Source organism: Somniosus microcephalus, chromosome 1 (assembly GCF_052327205.1).
Source record: "Somniosus microcephalus isolate GS21.2 chromosome 1, FLI_Smic_1.0, whole genome shotgun sequence".
Lineage (NCBI taxonomy): Eukaryota > Metazoa > Chordata > Chondrichthyes > Squaliformes > Somniosidae > Somniosus > Somniosus microcephalus.
In genome coordinates this window covers 175,439,519-175,447,773 of record NC_140987.1, presented here as the reverse complement: position 1 = coordinate 175,447,773, position 8,255 = coordinate 175,439,519, and the positions used below count along the sequence as shown (strand labels likewise).

Genomic DNA, 8,255 nt, shown 5'->3' with positions numbered 1-8,255 from the left:
CAATATAGTTTGATGTGACAGCCTGGCCTTATTTGTAACAGCTGATCAATTTGCTTGACAAACTGTTTACTGTATTCAATTTAATCATAGAACAAGCATAATTTAATATAGAATTGGTCTGAGGCATTGATTTTTGCCAAATGCTTTCTCAAATTAGTGTCACTAAAGAAAGCAGTGGAGCTGAACTAACAATATTAGACATTTCTGCAATTTATCTTAACATAATGAACAGTAAATGGTATAATAAACAACAAGATTAATAAGATATATAATGCCACTATTTTAGCTCAGCTCTACTGATTTCCTTTGTCTTATTTTAGATACGTACTGGCACATAGGCACTTACAAAATAAAATAATTGTGTTAGATGCATTCAGTGATTCTTCACCTTATCTATTGGTCACAGCTGACTTGATAATTTGTTTTGTGTCTTCCCAGGGTTTGGAGGCACAGTCAGTAACTATACCATAATACAGGCTAAAATTACATTGAATCCAGATATAGTAGAGACAAAGGGGAGGAATTGTAACTCAGTGTAAAAAGAACGGCAGGGCAGTTAAAATGGAACGGCGACTTACCCACCGGCTGGCACCAAGAACACCCGCCCGAAGCCGGTGAGGTGCTTCTTTAAATATGCAGATCAGAATCCAATGATGTCATCAGGATGTGACTGCCATTTTAACATTGGCCTGAGTGGGGAAGTGGCGGTAGAATTTCTGTCAGGCTGAAGCAGGCTGATCACCAGGAGAAGAGGCGCCTCAAGGTATTTCTTTAATTTGGGGCCCGTAGGAGCAGGTGTAATCCTCTGGAGCCCACAAGAAAAGTGTAGGAAACTCCCACCTTCTGAAACTGTTGAATCAGAGCCACTGTTTCACCCCATCCCTACACTTATCTTGGGCCCAGCCAACGGTCTCCAATCACCTGGTTGTAATGGCTGAGTCACCGCTTCCTGCCAGCTTCCTGGCCGTTTTAGTCGAGAGGTTGGCCAGCCGAATGATAATGAAGCCAGGCTAATAAAATTGTCTGGGCCTCCCGTTCGCTAGGCCACTTTTCCACCCATGAGTTAAAATTCCCCCACTGCAGCTAACAATGTGTGGTTATCCACAGACGCAGAGCTACAATTTAAATGTTCAGACAGTTGGACAGCAGCATCTCCACTCTTTAAACATTTATATTAATTGCAGGAAAATTTAAAAGGTGTCCAGGAGGGCCGTGAGAGCTTCTTTGCATGTGGTGTCACACTAAAGTGGTGTGAGACACTAAGAACATAAGAAATAGAAGCAGGAACAGGCCATTCAGCCCTTAGAGCTTGCTCTGCCATTCAATAAGATCATGGCTGATCTTCAACCTCAACTCCACTTTCCCACCCAATCCGCAGATAGCTTGAGTCCCTTAGTATCCAAAAATCTAACGATCTCTGTCTTGAATATACTCAACAACTGAGCATCTGCAGCACTTTGGGGTAGAGAATTCCAAAGACTCACAACCCTTCGAGTGAAGAAATTTCTCCTCATCTCAGTCCTAAATGGCCGACCCCTTATTATGAGACTGTGACCCCTGGTTCTAGACTCCCTAGCCAGGGGAAATAACCTCCCATCATCTACCCTTTTAAGGCCATTGAGTATTTTATGGCCTAGAAATTGGATTAGGCCTGAAATCAGGTGGTGTCTAGAGCCTGCACTATTTGTCTGTGCCCATTGAAAGTGGTCAAGGCAGCATGCAAAATTCGTGCTGCCTGCTTATTATAATGATTCGTTCTTCTCTTCTTCTTCTTAGGCAGTCCAGCGGAGCTGAGGAGTGTAACGATAAAAGTGGTTTACCACATTCACCCCTTGTTTAGATTTGAGTCCGGCGGGGTGAAGTGTACTACCAGTTCTGGTATGTCAGTCTGTCCGGAGGCCTCGTAAGCCTCTCCGATCGTCGCAGCGGCGGTGCTGCATTATCCGGTGTTAGTGCTGGTGTCTGCGTGGTCGGCGAAGGCTCGTGGGGTTCTGGCATGCCGTCTACCTGGGCTGGAATTGGGGGGGTGGTGGGGGGGGTAAAGGTGGAAAGAGAGAACGCGACGGTATGGAAGGCCGTCCTCTTAGCCTTAAAGTCTAAGGGCCTCCCAACCTCCCGCTGGCAGGAAGTCCTCCCGACAGCGCTGCACTCCATCCGGTCACTACTTTGCACTGCCGTTAACGCCACCCCCCATGAACGAATGTTTGTTTTCCCCAGGAAGTCGACTACGGGAACCACTCTACCAACCTGGCTGACCTCTCCGGGGCCCGTCTTGCTGCGAAAGCACGTGAGGGCCCATAAAACAGACCCCCTGGTCGAGAGGGTGAACCTCCTGCACGCCAACCCCCAGTACGCCTACGTGGCTTACCCACTAAAAATGAGTTCGCAGGTGACTGATGAGTCCAATACGGGACCTACAGTCTCTGTCACAGGTGGGGCAGACGGTGGTTGAAGGGGCGGGTGGGTGGGGTGTTTGGGTTGCTGTGCGCTCCTTGCGCTGCCTGTGCTTGGCTTCCACTTGCTCCTGGCGAAGAGACTCGAGGTGTTCGGCGCCTTCCCGGATGCTCCTCCTCCACTTTGTGCGGTCTTGGGCCAGGGATTCCCAGGTGTCGATGGGGATGTTACACTTTTTCAAGGAGGCTTTGAGGGTGTCCTTGAAGCGTTTCCTCTGCCCACCTGGGGCTCTCTTGCCATGCCGGAGCTCTGAGTAGAGCGCTTGTTTTGGGAGTCTTGTATCGGGTATGCGGACAATGTGACCCGTCCATCGGAGCTGATTGAGTGTGGTCAAAGCTTCGATGCTGGGGATGTTGGCCTGAGCAAGAACACTGACGTTGGTGCACCTATCCTGCCAATGGATTTGCAGGATCTTGCGGAGGCAGCGTTGGTGGTACCTCGCCAATGCTTTGAGGTGCCTGCTGTACATGGTCCATGTCTCTGAGGCATACAGCAGGGCGGGTATCACTGCTGCTCTGTAGACCATGAGCTTAGTGCCGGGTTTGAGGTCCTGGTCTTCAAACACTCTCTTCCTCAGGTGACTGAAAGCTGCACTGGCACACTGAAGACGGTGTAGAACTTCGTCGTCGATGTCTGCCCTTGTTGACAGTAGGCTCCCGAGGTATGGAAAGTGGTCCATGTTGTCCAAGGCCTTGTTGTGGATTTTGATAATCGGGGGGCAGTACTGTGTGGCGGGGGCAGGTTGGTAGAGGACCTTCGTCTTACGGATGTTTAGTGTAAGGCCCATGCTCTCGTGTGCTTCGATGAAGGTGTTGACGATGGTTTGGAGTTCGACCTCCGAGTGAGTGCAGACGCAAGCGTCGTCTGCATACTGTAATTCGATGACAGAGGATGGGACGACCTTGGATCTGGACTGGAGGTGAAGGATTGCAGCACTAATCTCATCACTAAACCCACTGCTGAATGGATTGGCGCTGAACAGATGGGCCAATATCAGGTGCAATCTAATAGGCAGTAATGTTTGGCCGAGGATGGCTGCACCACCTAAAGACGAGGCTCCTTGTTGCAGCAGCACCTCATTTTCAGTCAGGCTGAAGACATGCCTCAGCAACCTAGGAAGCGAGCACGAAGTTTCTCGGATGCTGCACTGGAGGCCTTGGTCATGGCCATTCAAAGAAGGTGGGCTGTACTATTCCCGCAGGATGGCAGGAAGTCTTCCAAAGCCACTTGCAGAAGGCTCTAGCAGGAGATAGCTAACTCTGTCACGGCCACCAATGTGGTCCCAAGGACATGGATCCAGTGCCAAAAAAAGTTTAATGACCTCACACGGCAGGTCAAAGTGAGTGAAGGCTTGAAAAATGGCATATCCCACCTGTAATAATAATAAATAACTTCCGGAGGAAGTTATGTGCACATCACTTCCTGTGAACTGTGAACTGTGAACTCTGTGCATACATCACTTCCTGTGCATACGTCACTTCCTGTGTTTGGACTAGTATAAATACTGAACTGCTCAGTATAGTAAAAGGGCTTCTCCTAGAGGCATGGTGAAGACCGCTCTTGTATATAGTAGAATTATAAGTTGTTTAAAGCTTACTTTAAAGTTCCTTGATGTGTGAGACTTTTTATTACATCACCACCATCTGCACCACAAGCCTCACACATTGCTCAATGTACCACACCCCCATCAATCACCTACCAGCAACCTCTACTTATCACCACTCATACCTCACAATCATGACTTCACTTCACCCTCACAACCTTACCACTGCTGCAACACTCACACCCACATCTCACACCTTGCACACACTGACAACTATTCAACTATGGCAGACACATCACCCAAACACATTGCACCACACTCACTGACACACTTCCCTTTCTCTTGCAGGCCAAGGTGATTCACAACAGGAAGGAACAACGGCAGACGGGAGGCAGCCAAGCCGCTATACAGAACCTCAGCGACCTGGAGGAGTCCGTGCTGGACATTATTGGAGGGGCAGTGACAGAGGCCGTGGCAACAGGAGAAGTTGAAGCCATTGCTGATAATGACGGTATGGTCCTATTGAATCCTTCTTCTTACATTCCCCCTCATCCCACAATCTCTTCTCACTTACAAGCTGCTGATGGTGAATGCATGGATATCTTGCTTTCCCTTCCTCCACTCATTATAACCTGACCCTCGTGCCTTTCTGCTTTCACATACCCAACAACTGCCAGCAGCAAAGCCTGTCCCTGAAGTTTAGAGCAGAGTGATGCAGGGAAAGAAGAAGACACACTATCACTGCATCTGACACTCGCAGACACCAGCTCAGAAAATGGCACTGCATGGAATTTAGCGGGTAGTATAAAGGTGGGATCTGCACATAGTGAGGCACCGGGCACAAGTGGGCTGCAGCAAAGCCAGGGGGAAAAGGTAGCTTGGAAGCCAGCTCACCGGAGGGCAAGTTCACGCATGCGTTCTGCTACACAAGACTCAGATAATGACCTTGATGGGGCGGACTTCAGAAGAAGGGTGATGGGCATGCACATGGAAATGCTTGGTGCAATGGCAAGCCTGCCAGAGAGCCTCTTGTCAGTGTCAAGGAGCATGGAAGAGTCTGGCTCCAATATTGGACAGGGCTTTGCACAGATCTTGTAGCCCATGATCTCCAGGATGGAAATGATGGACAACTCCAGGAGAGACCTTGTGGAACCATCCATGATGCTGCGTATGATGGGCGATATCGTGGCTTCCATTGCAGCACGGGTAAAAGTGACCCAATGTCTCAGTGCTGCAGTGGAAATGCAGACTGCTGTCCTGCAGGCTCAGATTGCTGCCACGCAAGCTCAGACTGCCGCCATCATCGGTGGGTTTACGAGTGTCGAAAGGGGCTTGCAGGATGTCGCAGTAGGCCAGCAATCTGTCCTCCAACAGATGGCTAGGAATGCTGAGGCACTGCCTGGGGGAGTGGCAGTGGCTCCGTGGAGCAAGAACCCGCTATCTTTTCTCAGGATGACAGCATTCCTACTCCCACCACTGCTACTCCGCCAGTGCTCTTGCTGCTGCCTATCAGCCAGCTAGCCCAGACTGCTACTGCCCATGCCGAGGTAGTGCAGTCTACAGCTGGGGCCTTCTAAGCCCACAGCTGGTCGAGGATGTCCTGCAAGGCCATCTGTAGTCTCCCCCACTGAAAGTCAGCAGCCTTCCACCAGCCATGCTGCAGCCACTGGGGGAGCACTGCGTAGGAGCACTGGAGGAGGAAAAGGCACACGATCGACAGGCACTAAGGGAATGCACAAGGGTGATTAGTTGATATTGTCATGTTGATTGGCTTCTGCTAAATTTATGATTTTTGTTTGGAATGTTTGTTTTGTGGTGGCTCTCATTTCAGCTTTGTGTCCGGGAGGACGCTGTGATATTCCATGATGGAGGGATGGTATGATGGGGAAATGGTGAACAACGGGGATCTGGGGTTTCATTCACTAGAAATCGGAGTCTGATGAAGTGTTCACGGACAGCCCATCTGAACAGAGTTTTGCAACCTGTCTCCTCCCTCCCTCCTCGTCCTTGTCCTCCTCCTCCTCCTCATCCACTTCCTCTTCCTCCTCTTCCTCCTGAGGTGATCCCGCAATCCCAGGTGGCAAGAGCTGCACTCTGATGATGGCCAATTTGTGAAGCATGTAGCAGACCACCACGAAATGGGACACCCACTCTGGCGAGTAGTGGAGGGCTCCTCCCGAGCAGTCAAGGCAGCGGAACCGTTGCTTGAGCACCCCGATGGTCTGCTTGATAATGTACTTGGTGGCAGCATAGCCATCATTATATGAGTGCTGGCCATGAGTGGTGGGGTTGTGGAAGGGAGTCATGAGCCAGGTGCAGAGTAGATAGCCCTTACCTCCGAGCAGCCACCCTCGAGCTTGACATGGTGGCTAGAAGATTGCTGACACACCGGACTGGTGCAGGATGAAGGCATCATGACTGCTGCCAGGATACTGGGCCTTCACCATCATGCTGCCCTGGGCGTGGTCGCACACCAACTGCACATTAAGTGAATGGTAGCCTTTGCCATTATGGAACATCTCAGGATTGCTATGCGGTGCCCGCAAAGCCATGGGGAATCCCACTATACTGCCAAAGCAATGGTGCAAGACTTTTCAATGATCTCAGTAGATCACAAAACGTTTCTGCAAAGTTACACTCAACCTCATCCTGCTGTGCCACTCATCACATCTCCATCACTCTGCCTTCCATACTCTATTCCTGCACATCCTTACTTACACCAACTTACCTTGCACCTCCACCCATCCCTCCCTATCTACATTATCACTTCCCCATCTCACTTGCCACCCCTCACACTCACCCTCATCCTAATCCATTCATATCAACTAACAACACACAAGGGTAGGCACTTGAGTGTTTTAGCCAATGTTCATGTGAAGTTTCTGTTAATGTGCTGTCAAACATTGAAACCTTTATTTTCAACACTTTGCGTTCTTGGACAGATCTGTGTGCACCTTTGGAAGTGGCTTAGTGAGTTGCAGTGAATTGTGAGACCGCAATGGTGATGAGTGTGAAAAGAATAGCTTGGGCACTGTAGGAATGCTTTACAGTGTTGGTGTGGGGTGGTGCCAACCTAGCACATCATATGGCAGCCAGGGTGTACAGCATCAAGTGAAGTATATCTGGCCATGGTGAAGCCATCCTTAGCATCCAGGGCAGCAATATGGTTGGGTGCTGATGCCCTCTGTCCTGTGCAGCATTGTTGATTGCTGAGAAGGTTGGTGTTGTTGTTGGTGATGCTGGTGTGCCTGGTGCTGTTGGGGCTGATCGTGGTGGGATTCTGAGGTCCAAGGTGAGATAGTTTCAAGGGCACTGATGCTGATGTGAAAGATGGCAGGTAAACTTGAGATGACAGAAGCGATCTGTCAATAGTGAGAGAGGTTGTTCCAATGAGGTGACACTGGATAGAGAGTTTGCTCCAAACACTTGCAACCTGCATAAAGCTCAGTCTTCCAAATGCATGAAGCAACAGCTTCTGAGCTTGGAAAGTGAACAGCTGTGAGATGGGAGCTTTTATAGCACATTTGCAACTGTCAAGTAATGAGATGATTCCATGGTCATACAACTTCCGACCTCCTTACCCGATGTGATCCCCGAGCAGCGTGGACCCCATGGGTGACCTCATGAAATGGTAAGGTGAGCTCAAAATACTTCCTAATGGGCTGTTAACAAGGTCATAATGACCTAAATTGCCTCCACCGTCACTGCGTGTCGGGTCTGTTCAGCCCTTACAGACCCGACATCTTGGAAAGTTGCGTGGCGGCGGGTTCACAGCGTGGTTCCAACGCGCTGTCAAAAAAAAACATTTTCCCACCCGATCCGACATCAAATGTGCCCACTGACCCCCTGAAAAATTCCCCCCTTGAACACTGTTTCTCTCTCCACTGATGCTGCCTGACCCTGCTGGGTATTTGCAGCATTTTCTGTCTTATCAGAGGCCTTCCTTTACCATCCAAGGCCGTGCAAGCATCCAGCAGCACTCCCTACACTCCCTGCACACTTAAAAAACTTTAACATGTATTGCAACAAGCCACTAATTAAATAATTCTTTTTTTTTTAAATCCAGTCCAGAAGCTTAAATGCAAACGTTACCTGAAAGATGTGTGTGTCCCTTTAAGAGGTGCTGATTGCATCTATGTCAGTCTGCTGATCTCTGGGTTATCATTGATGAGCTTAGGACCCAGCGCGCTGAACTCAGCACTAAGGTCGAAGTTTGCTGATGACGTTAAGTCTGCATTGCATGCCAACTGATGTCACC

The 8,255-nt window shown here is 49.5% G+C and overlaps 1 pseudogene; it reads left to right on the top strand.

The window, feature by feature from the left end:
• The first annotated feature begins 3,553 nt into the window (after positions 1-3,553).
• LOC147124473 (uncharacterized) overlaps positions 3,554-8,255 on the top strand; it is a 94,296-nt pseudogene continuing 89,594 nt past the window's right edge.